Raw genomic sequence first — 15,513 nt, forward strand, 5'->3', positions numbered from 1 at the left:
TGCCATGATGCTAATGGACTAAACCTCTGAAAATGTAAGCCAGCCCAATTAAATGTTTTTTTTTTCCTTTATAAGAGTTGCAGTGGTCATGGTGTTTCTTCATAGCATTAGAAACCCTAAGTCATGTACCATTTGTTTTATAATAAATTTGTTTATAATATAATTTATAATACATATATATGTTTATAAGTAAATTTATAAGTTTACTCTTCCATTACATTATTGAAATGTTTTGAAAGTCACAAAACCTATATTTTAATGTATTTAAATGTTTATTGATTGTTCATATAAAAAGAGCCTCTTATTTCATGTGAAAAATTAATACATTAAATAATACTAATGTCTAGTTATCTACTTAGGCACAAATAAAAACAGAATTACAAATCATCGATGAACTTAATAAGGGAGAGGGAAACACTGCTAGAGTGAATGTTTCTTAAGCAGATATTGACTGTGGTTCATGTTTAAGACAGCAGCTTATGGCAGGACATATTTTACATTTAACTGAATCTTCAAAACATTTTGATATTATGAGTAGAATAAGGAAATAAAGATCTCTACCAGAGTTGACTCTGAAACCATCTAAGGATACCAAGATTAATTGTTATATTTGGACCACATACAAGGTTGAAATCTGCACTTCTGATTTCAGATGCGTGTAAGAAAATTTGAATTAGTAAAGAAGTAAGCCTGATTCAGAAGGTGAACTCAGCACACACAGTAGTCAAGCAAAAGCAGTGATATATGGCTACTGCTTCCCTCACTATGTCCTCAAGTATGCTACAAAAAATAAATGCCAACCTTGATGTAGATTTGGATGCTTCGGGTGTCTATATTTTCTGTGACTTCACTAAGGATATATTCTTGAGTCATATTTTGTTTGTAAAGTCGTTGTTTTAAAAGTTGGGACTACTGCCTTTCAGCTCGGCCGTTCCCCTGCACGGGAGGCAGCCATGGCGCCCAGCCGGAATGGCATGATCTTGAAGCCCCACTTCCACAAGGACTGGCAGCAGCGAGTGGACACTTGGTTCAACCAGCCGGCGCGCAAAATCCGCAGACGCAAGGCCCGGCAAGCGAAAGCGCGCCGCATTGCCCCGCGCCCCGCGTCCGGGCCCATCAGGCCTATCGTGAGGTGTCCCACAGTGCGCTACCACACCAAGGTCCGAGCTGGCCGGGGCTTCAGCTTGGAAGAACTCAGGGTGGCTGGAATCCATAAGAAAGTGGCTCGCACCATAGGCATCTCTGTGGACCCAAGGAGGCGAAACAAGTCCACCGAGTCCCTGCAGGCCAACGTGCAGCGCCTGAAGGAGTACCGCTCCAAGCTCATCCTTTTCCCCAGGAAGCCTTCTGCTCCAAAGAAGGGAGATAGTTCGGCTGAAGAACTTAAATTGGCCACTCAGCTAACAGGACCTGTGATGCCCATCCGGAATGTTTATAAAAAAGAGAAAGCCAGAGTCATCACGGAAGAAGAGAAGAACTTCAAGGCTTTTGCCAGTCTTCGCATGGCCCGGGCCAATGCCTGGCTCTTTGGCATCCGAGCAAAGAGGGCAAAGGAAGCTGCAGAACAAGATATTGAAAAGAAAAAGTAATGTGCTTTTGGAATATTATAATAAATTTTCCATAAAGCAAAAAAAAAAAAAAGTTGGGACTACTTTTTGCAAAACACAAAATATATGACAGAACAATGGAATAAATGCTTTTAGAGTCACACCTTAGGGCATGGTTAAATTATCTTTGTGATGGCATTAGTAGAATTAAGGTCGGGATCAAATGAACAAGGCACACTCTCAGTACTGAGTTCAATAGGAAACCTAAAATAGCAGTTGATAATAATAGCAATAAATAATATTTAAATCCAAATGTTTTTTTGGATTAAAAAAATGTGTTTTTGCAAAAATTCATGATGAAAAATAAAAAGAATTTTATTTATTTTTGTAAATTCATTTACATTCCAACCACAGTTCTCTCTCCCACCCCTTGCCTCCCCCCAGTCCTCCCCCAATTCACTCTTCCCAATGAGTAAGAAAGACAAATTAGTGTTTGTCTTAAGACTTTCAGCATCATGCAAGGTAAACAATTGTTTACAGTCCTCCCATGATTTCTCTGCCTCATTCTCATGGATATAGATAGTCTTAATGGATGAGTTAACAAAGGCTGAAAGATGCCAGCAAACCAATTGAGCAACAACGAGCTTTGAATGTAGTCCTTATTGGAAAAAAATTACAGTGCTTATTCTTACGTCGCAGGCAAAAATAACACATCTTCATGGCATGGTTCCTAGGGAATGTAAAAAAGAACAATTATAGATGTTGAAATCGTTCTATTTAGTAATAAAATGAAGAGCTATTTTCAGTGAACATTTCTTATAGTAAAATTATACTTGTGAAGTATGGCTCTCAAAACTGCCACTTAATTATACTGAAATGTAATCAGGTCACTTATTTAAGGAAAAAGACTATAGGTTCCATTAAATATGAAGCACAAAAAAAAACAATTGAATTCTGTAGCTTATTTATTCTCCTACTTGTGAAGATATTACCCAGAAATATTACTTCAATTAGAGTTCTTTGTATTAGATTTTCCCATCCTTTCAGTGTTAAAATAATATTTTGATATCAGAATAACTTTAAAAATTCTTTCCTAAGGCTAGATAACTGGCATTTTTAGGTGGTTTATTTTTCTTTCTTGAGCGAAAAACTTTGTTGGTGCCAGTGTGAGTAAAATGCCAAGTAGATGAAGTTAGCAGAAAGCCATCATGTTCCACACATTGCAAATATTAGATATGCATTGACTCAGGAAAGGGGCAGCAGGTACTCAGTCTTCTCATACTGTCTCTCTACCTCCATCCCAAGGAAAGAACTTTTCAAAATAACCTTAAATAAACACTGTGTCTGGAAGTAATAGGCAAAAGTTCCCTTTAAGGAAACCAATGAAGCCGCTTCTTAATTGTGATTTCTCCTCTGAGCATGATTAGATCATGTAGAAAGAATATGTCAAGCTTGTTTAAAACAGTACCCTTTAAATCTTATCCCATCAGTTTTGTGCAGCTTGATCAATATTTGATAGCATCAAAAATCTATTTCCTGTCTCAGACAAGGGAAGCAGGTCTGTAAGATTATCTTCACTGGAGGCAGATGTAAACTATTGTATCTCAAATGATCAACTATCCTTTTTTTTAAAACTTCCAATATATGTTGGACCTATGACCAAAGCCAGGCAATTTTAATTAGATAAGCCTTAAATTTTAATTATGATTGGAAGATAGTGGAAAAGTAAACCATCACATCATGTCAAAGTCACTGAAATGGTGAGATTGTTTTCATTTGCATTAACCATTCATAGTGGTAGCCTTTTAAGATTGCTTTCATTCAAGGTCTGTAAAGAATTATAGAGGAATTTTGATAAGAATTTCACTGAATCTATACATTGCTTGTTGTAGGATTGCCATTTTCATTATGCTGATTCTACCTATCCAAGAGCGTGGGAGATCTTTCCATTTTCTGGTAACTTTTTCAATTTATTTCTGCAAAGACTTAAAGTTTTTGTCAAATAGCTCTTTCACTTCTTTGATTAGTGTTACCCCAAGATATTTTATGTTATTTGTGGCTATTGTGAAGGATGATGTTTCACTGATGTCTTTCTTAGCTTCTTTATCATTTGTATATAAGAAGGCTACTGATTTCTTTTTAGTTGGTCTTGTATCCTGTCACATTACCGAAAATATTTTTCAGCTGGTAGAGTTTTGGCGATCACTTATGTCTACTATCATATCATCTGCAAATAGCAAAAGTTTGACTTCTTCCTTTCTAATTTGTATCCACTTGATCTCCTTTTGTTATCTTATTGCTCTAGCCAGAACTTCAAGAACTGTGTTGAATAAATATGGAGAGAGTAGACAGACTTGTATTGTTCCTGATTTTAGTGGAATTCCTTTGAGTTTTTCTCCAGTTAATTTGATCGTGGCTGTCAGCTTCCTGTATATTGGTTTTATTATATTTAGAAATGTTCCCTGTATCTCTGATCTCTCCAAGACGTTTATCATGAAGGGGTGTTAGATTTTGTTGAAAACTTTTTCAGCATCTAATGAGATGTTTTCTTTTTTCTTTCAGTTTATTTGTAGTGTGGATTACATTGATAGGTTTTCATATGCTGAACCATCCCTGAATCACTGGAATGATGCTGTCTTGATCATGGTGAGTGATTTTTTTTGATGTGTTCTTGGATTTAGTTTGTCAGTAATTTATTGAGTATTTCTGTATCTATGTTCATGAGTGAGACTGGTCTGTAATCCTCTTTCTTGGCTGAGACTTTGTGTGGTTTCCATGTCTGGGCAACTATAGCCTCATAAAAAGATTGGCAATGTTCCTTCTGTTTCCATTATGTGGAACACTATAAGGAGTATAGGTATCAACCGTTCTTTGACAGCCAAAACAACCCCGTTCAATAGAGCTTCCGGAGGCATCACCATCCCAGACATCAAGCTGTATTATTGAGCTACAGTAATGAACACAGCATGATATTTGCATGAAACCAGACAGATTGACCAATGGAACCATATCAAAGACTTGGGTATTGATCCACATAGTTATGAATAACTGACTTTTGACAAAGAAGCTAAAATTATTCAATGGAAAAAAGAAGACATCTTCAACAAATGGCACTGGCATAACTGGATATCAACATGTAGAAGAATGAAAATAGATCCACATCTATCACCATGCACAAAACTGGAAGTCATCATGGAAGAGTTCTGAGCAAGGGTAGATGGGAGGGGCTATTAGGAGGAAAGAGAGGGTAAAGTGAAGTCCCACCTCTTTAGCGTTCCAACAACCCTCCCAAGCACAGCCACCAGCTGGTGACATAGGTTCAAACATGTGAGCTTATGAGGAATATATTGCACATTCAAACTACAACAGAACACTATCCTGAGTCATCTGTACAGACTGTACGTATATCACAAGCACCAGAGAAAGGAAGTGGGAAATTAGAAATAAGGAGAAGCAGTGGGAAGAAGCAAGGGACCAGAAAATTCAAACACAAGATAAGGGATATATGCAGTCATGAGAAATGAGAAGTAAAAAAGAAGCCTTCTTGAGATTCCAGAGGAGGCGTGGTACTGATGACACTTGCTTTCCAGGGTCATAGTTCCGGAACTACAAGAAAAAAATGCTGTTACTTACCACAACCTAGTCTGAATAACATTGGTGAAACAGACCCAGTAATGTGCCTCTGTTTCTTCCTTGACAATTCTTATGACATTAAAATAAGAATTTGCAGTGTTTTTAACTGTACCTACTGTTGTTTGGATTAGCATGCAACCCCAAAGACCATGTGTTGAAGGGAAATGGTGGGACTTTTAAGAAATGTGGCCTCGTGGAATGACTTTAGATAATATGTGACTATCCTTGGAAATGGTATTAAGATCTCATCCTACATTTCTCACTCTCACTGTTCCACAGACTTCATGAAGTCCAAAGTTGGTTCCCAAAAGGTAGTATGACCAACAGTGTTCTAAATTGCAGTCTGGGATCAGACCAAGTTGGACTCTGACTGGGTAAACAGAAGGATTGTTATCAGGTAACCATAGCCTAAACTCAGCAATCCTCAGAAATCTTATGAAACAGGTTTCTGTTTGTCAGGAAAAGCCAATACTTCCTTTCCCCACTCCTACCTCTAACAAAAGAGCAAGAACTTCCTGCTTTACCCAAACAGTTCATCCCAGTACAAAGGTCCCACTTTAGCCCCCAGGCTGTCCTGGACAATATTCTACCTTCTCTAACTTCCAGATTGCTCTGCCTCATATATTCTTTCTCCCACACTGCTGCCTGTCCCCATAACATTGAAAAGACTTCAATACCTGCTCTTCTCTGCCCGCAAGAAACAGCCTGGCAGTTTGATCCCTAATAAAGCTTTCTTTCTACCCAGTGCTTATATTAAAGGTGTTCACCCCATACCTGGCACTAAGTTTTTCTTCACTTCCTTGCACAAGATGAAAACTTAGCTGGGTAGGATCTTGACCTGAGGTTAACACTCCTTTTTTTCCATTTTTTAATCTACTTGTCTCCCTGAACACATTTCTCCATTCCACTTTTTGGTATTCCTTTTCTTCTTAAATTTTGCATTTTGCAATTTGCCCTGCTCAGCTTGTTCCTTTTCATTATAAAATTTCTTTACAGTTACCACTAATAACCACACAACAAAATTTATGCTAGGCTGCTTTGAGATTTCTTCTGCCAATGGATTTAATCCAAAACTCTTCACCAAAGCCTCAGGAAAACTTTTTGGACAAGGGCAATAAGCAGTCACTTTCTTCACCAAAATATCACAAGAATGATTTCTTAGCAACATACTAAAATTTTCTCCTCTGAAACCTCTTGAATGAGTGCCCCACAGTTTAAATAACTCAACACCACTGTCTTACATGCTCCTATTAGCATGTTCTATTAAGCATCTCTAAAAATGTTCAACTGCTTTTCTAATCCATTGTACCAAAATGGACAAATATTTAGACTGCACTTAGATACTATGCTGGTTCAGTAAAGCAATGGTTTTACGCTCTCATTCAAGATCTATAACCTCTTTAGGCCTGGGTAGTAAGTTCGATTTCCAGTAACAGGCATGATTTCCATCTTGCTGAGTGGGTCTTAAGTTCACTTAGAAAGCTCTTGATTACTACCAAGTGTGTCACAACTGCACCCTTAGAGTTATGATGCCATGTTAGTTGTTACTGTGGTTCAAAGGTGTCATAACTGAGTAGGTCTGTTGGTTGCATCCCTCCTTTGGAAATTTGCATGATGCCCTCTTGTTGGTGACTACTCATTCATTCTTGGCCACCCAGACCAAAAATAATCACCCAAAACTATATTATTTGCAATATTATTTAGCCAATAGCCCAAGCATATTTCTAGCTTGTTTTTACATCTTAAATTAACCCATTTCTATTATTTTACCATGAGGTTAATGGTTTACTAGCAAGTTTCCAGCTCATCTGTCTCCTGTGGTGGCTACATGGTGTCTCTTTGCCTGGCCTACTCTCTCCTCCTCTATCTGCTTGGAATTTCTGCCTTGCCCTATTATGCACTGCAATAGGCCCAAAGAAGCTACTTTATTAACCAATGGTATTCACAACATATAGAGAGGAATCCCACATCACCTTCTGGTATCTGAAACACAGTTCTCAAGGAAAAGGCATTTAGATCAGGGACATCTGCACCTTGTATCTGAAGTGCATGGTGTCTTCAGCAATAAGGAATTACTTTTGACCTCTGGGGTCAACAAAAGGCAATAGTAACTGTTTGCACATTTTGGAAGTCTTTTGGATAACACAGATAATGAATTCACAAATCATAAAAGCCTACTACTTTTATAGTTTCTGTAGATTTGGATCGAAGAGCTTCCAATGAGAGAGACCACACACCATTTGTCTTTCTAGGTCCAGGTTACCTCACTCAGTATGATCTTTTCTAGTTCCACTGATTTACCTGCAAGGTTTATGAATTCATTTTTTCTTTAGAGTTCAAAAGTATCCCACTGTGTATATGCATTATATTTATATTATCTGGTCTTCAGGTAAAGTACATTTAGATTGTTTCTCTTTCCAAGCTATTGTGACTAAAGCAGCAGTGAACACGGTTGAGAAATACCTGTGGAGTCCTTTGGGAATATGTTAAGGAGTGGTATTTGAAACCAAAGCTCTCAGTACCCAAAAGGCCTTACACTGTTTCTCATTTCAATTTTTGAAAAAGATAGTACTTAGATATGTATATGCCTAACATTTTATCTCAATATTACTTTACCTGAATAAAAATCTGAAAAAAAATATTTTAATTAGGATAAAGGTCATCTAATGATACACACTGAGAGACTATTAATAAAATATTGAAAGATATGAATATCTTTGCTACTTGGTATATTCACTGATGATATTGGATGCACGCAGTTGCAGCCTAAGCTTTGCAACCTTATTTAGTGCCCCATGTCTTTTTCCATCCATTTTTGACTAGGTGACTTTTCTAAGGTTTCTCAGATTATCTCTAATTAACATTTTTTTTCTACTTTCATAATACTCATACATCATTTCTGAGGATGGATATTATTATCTACATCAGAAAATCAAAAGACCAGTTCTGCTGATTATTGATTCAAGTATGAATGCTTTAGTCATACAGTCCTGGGAAAGCAGCTTGCCCTGTCACTACATTCATTTACTTAGTGGGGTGAGCATTTTTGCCCCTGTGCTCCCTGCAGACTATTTATCCCCATGTAAACTCGGCGCTGTTTCAGGCAAGAAAGGCAGGTATTTTTTTTTGCATAGCAAACAATTATTTGCTGGGAAAAGTAAGACCTCCCTCACATCCAAATTTATTTTGTTCCTACAGCCAAATCTGAGTCACCTCTAATGCATAATCCAATTTATTAGCACAGTAAACATGGGGGTTCTCTAGATCCAAATTCTATGAAACACAAAAACACACCGTTTCCTTTGAGAAAAAAATAAAATGTTTAGAAAACCATGGAAATTAGCTTTAATCTAAGATCTTGCTGAAAGAGCTGAGCTATGCATATTAGATTGGAAAATAATTTTGAGATCCTTGTTTGTAAATAATAGTGTTTCCATAGAACACCTCCTGTGATGTTTGTCACTTTTCACAGAGACTTATTTCATTGCTTCTTAATATGAGCAAATTATATTAAAGTGTTATTTTGAGCAAAAATAACTCCAAGTTCCATACAACTTCCAAACTATTACTCAGAAATAAAAATAGATTGGAGCTGTGTCTTTCTAACTTGCAAATTTTACCCTGCTTGATTTGTCTGGGCTGCTGGAAAAGCCGATGGACATTGAATAAACAGATGTAAAGATTGTCTTCACTGTGGGCTTATAATTGATCCATTAATAATAACTAAGCGCCAGCCTGTACTTTTCCTGAGAAAATATGATAAGGGTCGTACAGAAAAGTTGGCATCTTCACAGTTCCATTATCAGCTCCAGAAAAATCTTCTCTGAATTGAAGCAGAAAAGCAATTTACCAGATCACCAGTTGAAACAGGATGTTCCAGCTCATCCAAAGTCTACTTACTGTATATTTGACTCTCTCCTCTGAGAGGCTTAGAAATCACTCACAGTCAGAAACCTCGTTATCCAAAGATAGACCAGCAGGTACAATGCAGGCAAGGTAGATGCTTGTACTGATTTTGATCCAGCCTACCATGGTCGAACTCTTCAACATCTGAGAGAGTGAAAGATAAGAGACGAGATATATGGACCAGAAACTTAGTTTATATTTAAAGGGAGATTATCCAATGGATCGAAAGTCCTCATTTCAATCCCAACTCTCTCAAGATTTCTTTTCCCTTAAGCATAAATAAATATCATTATCTTACAATGTGTTATGCATGGGTATCTGTGGTATATACTCCTGAATATTGCTCTTTGTAATCATCTCTCTAGGATTTGATGAATTTCTAAACATAGCACATCTCTGCTACACAACACGTTTTATCCAAGTACAACCAAATGTTAGAGTTAAGTGCTGAAACAAAAGGAATAGAATCAAAACACTCGGTCTTTATTTAAAAGGCTCTCTGAAGAAGTTGATCAATGGAAAGATATTCAAGTATGGAAATCAATCCAGCTGTCAGGAGAACCTCACCCTTGTCCTTTAGAAAAGGTTAATAAGAATCTATTATTAATGGGCTGAACTTATGGTTTCAATGACATGTGAGTAATAGTTGGAACCCAGGTACATCATCTGAGGACGAAAGTAATGTCATGAGGCTGTATCTGGGGCAGAGTTTGACTACTGTAGCATCCTAAGGCAACACAGAAGTAGGAAACACTTTCTGTGTCAGATGCAGGATGTCAAGCCAGAGTTTCCAAGAGATCGCCTCCAAGCATGCAGCCTTTCCACTTTTCAGTAAGTACACACCTGGAGACAAAGTCAACATTTAAGACCCTTTTATGAGGTCATGTGACCACCTGCTGATTCCAGTGCGACAATCTGGTCTTGTTCCCAATAACTCACTGTGTTTTCCTGAATGCTCTTTATTAATATTAATAGGCATTTAGAGAATAAAAGGAATGTATCTGTTGGGACCTAATTTTCCAGTTCTTCATTCCTGTTTAAAGCATACATGTTTAAAACCACCTTATCCTGTTTTAATACATAAGATTCCATGTTCTGTAAATTGCGTTACTGTTATATCTGCCACCTTATTCTCCATAACCTTTTGCGGAAATTAATATATGGTGATATGAAACAAAATATTTGTTGATGAATATGAATTCTCCTTTCTTTCTTTCCTGTCTGTACTTTTGTGAAGTTAGTCATCACCTTTGAAGGACAGTCTGCGATATTATGGAGAGGAACAGTCACTGAAGTTTACAGATCAAGCAGTGAATGCTTACATACTGTTAAGTAGTCTCATGCAAAAGGTAATATCTAGTAATATTAAGTCATACCCTCCCAAACTGTACTTCCTCTTACAAGGGACAAGTCAGCTTAGAAAACAGCTTTTCTTAATTTAAAATTAAACTTTGTTTAGGACTGAGAGTTAAGGGGAACAGAAATGATGTGAAGAAATCATCCTAGCAAGCACAGACCCTTCCAACATAGAAAGCAGCAAGGTCTGAAAACATTCGATTTAAATGTTTCATCATATGCTGAATTACAAGGGAAAGGTTTTGACTGGTTAATAACTCGTGATAATGTAAATAAGTCATTCCTCATGTCTCTATGAGGTCTGTGGTACTATTTTCATTGACAAAACGGTTTCACAATGTACCCTTGACTAACCTGAAACTCACTTTGCAGACCAAGCTGGATTTGAACTCACAGAAATCCTCCTACTTCTGTCTCCAGAGTATTAGTTTAAAAGGGATGCACTACACTTGACTTAATGGTGTTTCTGAAATGGTTATATTCTAGAACCTCTAAAAGAATATAAATAACTTTCTATCATCTCCACGCAAAGATACACATGACCATAAACAGCCTTCACAGGCTCTCTGATGCCCTGCTCAGCACTAGATCACCTAAGGGAACGAACCATCTCTGCCCAATGAAATTTGACAAGCAAAACAAATGTGTTTTAGCATGTTAACAGTATTTAGTACGTGTGGGGTATGTGTGTTAGGAAATTAGTAAATAGAACATTCACTGAATTATCCAACCTTTCACAAATGTTTTGCAGTGGGAACATTAGCTAATGTCAAGAAATTTATTATCAACTCTAGTCAGGCATTTCCATCTCAGAGTTGATTCATCCAGACTAAAATGTGTACACTTTGCCCAACAGCTCTCCAGTACTCTCCTACCCCTGTAACCAGCATGACCTTCTCCTTTTGTGATTCTGACATTTTGAATTCTGTGTAAGATATTTTACACTGTCTCTCTGTGCCAGACTTGCTTATTATGCCACATTAGTTCATCCATATTGCCACAAATGGAAATTTTTCTTTGTTTTTAAGACTTTAATAAAATCAGACCTGTGTGTTCATACTCATATGTAAAATATTGTAGAGTTACTTTAAGTGCTAAGTATATATGTACATATATTGTGCATTCATAAGATCACACACAGGTCATCAGTATATACACTGATAGATTGTTATGCTGAGGCTGTATTTTGGCTTTTATAATCAATGTTCTAATAAAGACAGGGATGCAGATGCACCTTCAACATACTGATTTTATTTACTGTATATAATTTCTATGGATGGACCACATGATAATACTTCTCTTGTTTTAGTTATTTGTCTTGTTTCTCTGGCCTGACACAGGCAGCTTAAGGAAGGAAGGGTTTATTTTGTTTCAAAGTTTAAAGGCACAGCGCATCATGCTGAGGAGATGGTGGGTGATGGACATATGAGATTGCTAATCTCTTGTATCTGTATTTAAGAAGGGAGAGGAGAGAGAGAGAGAGAGAGAGAGAGAGAGAGAGAGAGAGAGAGAGAGAGAGAGAGAGAGTTGCATGCTGTTGCCCTGCTTTCTCTCTGCTTTTTATTAACTCTGGGACCATAACCCATGCAGTGGTCTGCACACATTCAGGTTTGCTCCGCTTACCTCAGGTGAACATCTCTAAGCATCTTCACAGATAAACCTAAAGGCTGTTGCTAAATCCAGTCAAGCAAAAAATGAAGATTAACTACTCTTCTCACCAACCATGTACAAGACTTCATATCTAGAAGAGAAAATCTAAGTAAAAGAGTGAAATTGGACTGACTACACATCTTTCTCAAGACTATCAAAGCTTGTATCTCATCAGGGCATATGTCCTTGTTTCAGCCCAGAGTCCTAATTGATAAGCAGATCTGTGTACTCTCTAAATTGATCCAATTTCAGTCCTCCCTTATCGTTCCAACTCTCCAACTAGGTGACATCATATTTTTATACACTTGTCTAAACTTCCCTTGACCTTCATAACTGAAACCTGGTCAGTTCTGAAAATATATTTGCACTCTAGATTCAGAATTATAACAATTTTTCATTCGGCCATCAATGCTCCAGATCCTAAAGTCATCTTTCTGAAAGACCTCATTGTCTTGATTTTATCTAGTAATTGACATTTCACTTTTTAAAAGCTCCAGCTTTTTAAAAATAGCATTGTAACAATACCCTGTTCACATATGTGCACATGCTGCATGAACTAAACACACAGAGAGATGCTTCATGAACAAAGACTATGATTATTATAAAAATATAGTAAGTATATAATATCTGGAAAGGGTTAATATGGCTTCCAAAGCAGTCAACATGGAGAAGGGGCATAGACTCTCTCTGTCAATTTATTTTTAGGCAACAACTTTCACCTTATCACACACAAAAAAAAGATTCTAGTTTCAAAAATGTCCCCTTTGCTTAAAATTTAATTAATTGTGCATTATCATTATTTTATATTGAACTCTGTCCTTTGAATGTAGGGAAAGATATATAGCTAACTTTCCATGGTGGCCTAGATCTGATATCTGAAATCGGCACTTCGTAAACCAATCACTTCTAGACTTTTCAGGCCATCAGCAATCATTTCCTCATATAGAAAAGCAAACAAACCTTACCAAAGCCTTTCATAAGTAAAGGTTGAAATTATTCTGAACAGATGAGGTTCAGCTGGAACAACACCAGCATAAACAGGGAAACCAGGAAAGGGGGTGTGGAGGATGGGCTGGGAGAATGCGTGATTATGCCACCCTATTGTTTATTAGAAACATTATAAAATATTGAAAATAAACTATGTAATGGACATTATCATCCTGTTTTCCATACATGCTGAGTGACAATAAAAACTGAACATTTTGTACCTCCAAAGATGATTTCCTAAACATTATTTCAATGAAAAGAAACAAGAACAAAAGAAAAAACCCAAAGCTATTGCAATCAAAGAGAAAAAAATAGAACACTCAACTAACATTCTTTTCCTTTAATCTTTATATAAAATTATCTGATAATGATTTCCATGTATTGAAACTATCTGTTAGTATTTTTACACCTTTTAATACTAGAAAATCAAGGATGGCATCTGCATTCTTTGTACCTGTTGTCAAATGAATTGGAATGGTGCCATCATAACCTCATTCGTATGGTAATTGTCCTACAGGCCTCACATACATCACGGGGAAGCTCAAAATTCTCTAAGTGAAAAATAATATAATTATTCACAGAAAATACAGCTTAAGGTACATCATTTATTCCAAGAGAGATTTGATCTTGAATTTTAAAGTTTTGAGTCAATAACTTTTAAAAAGATTAACTTTAGATAAAATTCCCTCTGTCACAGACATTTGAAGTGAGGTGGTTTTATGTCATGTCAACCTTGCTAAACTAAATATTTTCTGTGAAGATTGGAAAAAAGTTATTAAAAATATGAATCACTCGAGAGAGGCACAACAATTTCCTGGCTAATGTTATTGTTTATTGGCTGAGTTGTCTTGCTGTTAAGAGAAAACATGTTTGTAGATTTTAGTTTTTTCTTGATTGCATTTACCTTATTTCCACTGTCCCTCAACTGCTTAATGTCTGGATTTTAAGCATCACATTTAGAAGGAAGAAAAACGACTTAAAGGAAATCATTGCCTTTCTTTGTACCAATAATCAATTTAGCTTTTTTATTTTTTCATACTAATGTTTATTAGATACATGATGGAATTTTCTATTGTTTTATCATTTTATCTCTCTTGCTTTTCAATATCATTTTCTTCCTCATTCTACTGTTGCTACTTAGTTAATATTTTTTAGTGTTTTTGCTTATACTGTGGACAATTTCATTGTGTTTTTAAAGTTTTCATATAATCTGGGATTGTTTTGCCATTTCATGGTGAAGTAATTTTTTTACAATTTGGTGAAACAGTACCTTAAAAGGCTTCTCAATGTCAATGTTTTAATCAGTTCTTTCCAAGAAGTGTTGGATTATTTTCCTATCACTTAGCTTGAGTCAAGCCTTCATATAATTTTAGCCACAGGAAAGTATATTTTGGCTTAAAGGACAGTTCTCTAGAAAACTTGGGTATGTATGTTAAATGTAAATAGCATAAAAGATCCTAGAGCAGCACTGTGGCATAGTCGTGGCTGCTTCTCAACTACAGTCCAGTAAGTTCTGCCTTCACTAAGATGTAGAAAATTCTTGGTTGCCTAGACTGCTCATTCATTTCCAGACTGCTCACACCCAAATAGTTGTACAGAAACTATATTAATTACAACACTTTTCAGCCAATGACTCAGGTATATTTCTAGCTAGCTCTTACATCTTAAATTAGCCCACTTCAATTAATCTGTGTATTGTCACAACACTGTGGCTTACTGGGTGAGGATCTGGCGTTAGTCAGGCTGTCTCCTTCTGCAGCTACTTGACATCTTCCTGACTTTGCCTACTCTCTATCTATATCTCTGTTTAGATTTCCTGCCTGGCTGCACTTCCATAGGCCGAAGCACCTTTCTTCATCAACCAATAAAGTAACACATATACAGAAGGACATCCCACGTCAATTCCCACTTTGGTAACTCTGAACAGACCTTTCTACTTAAGTCTCAACTGTGGATCTTAAGGTAGTACAGAAACCCAGTGTATTCTGCTCTTAGTCATGACTAATTAGGGGTCCAATAATGACTATCTTTGTCCTTTGGCACAGGTCAAACGACAGTGCCCTATCACCATCAAGTGCAATATGTCTTCAGTCTATGAGCTAACCATGTGCTGTACAGTATTCCAGAGATTCAATTCTAGTTTCACTCTGCATATCTGGAGTACTTAAAAGGCAAAACAACAGATACCAGGGAATTGGCAGGGAGAGTGCCTATCTGGTACCATGCTATTATAGGTTTTCTTACTTTCTTTTTTTTCCCTGAGACCTGGTTTCTTTGTAGCTTTGGAGCCTGTCCTGGAACTAGCTCTTGTAGATCAGGCTGGCCTGATCTCACAGAGATCTGCCTGTCTCTGCCTCACAAGATCTGGGATTAAAGACATGTGTCACCACCACCGAGCTAGGTTTTATTTATTACTTCAAGAAAAACTGAGGCC

The 15,513-nt window shown here is 36.9% G+C and overlaps 1 pseudogene; it reads left to right on the top strand.

Annotated features, from left to right (window-relative positions):
- The first annotated feature begins 919 nt into the window (after positions 1–919).
- On the top strand, positions 920–1,641 carry LOC148117828 (large ribosomal subunit protein eL13 pseudogene; annotated as a pseudogene).
- Positions 1,642–15,513: the final 13,872 nt, after the last annotated feature.

The sequence above is a fragment of the Myodes glareolus genome, chromosome 25, assembly GCF_982192425.1.
Source record: "Myodes glareolus chromosome 25, mMyoGla1.1, whole genome shotgun sequence".
Lineage (NCBI taxonomy): Eukaryota > Metazoa > Chordata > Mammalia > Rodentia > Cricetidae > Myodes > Myodes glareolus.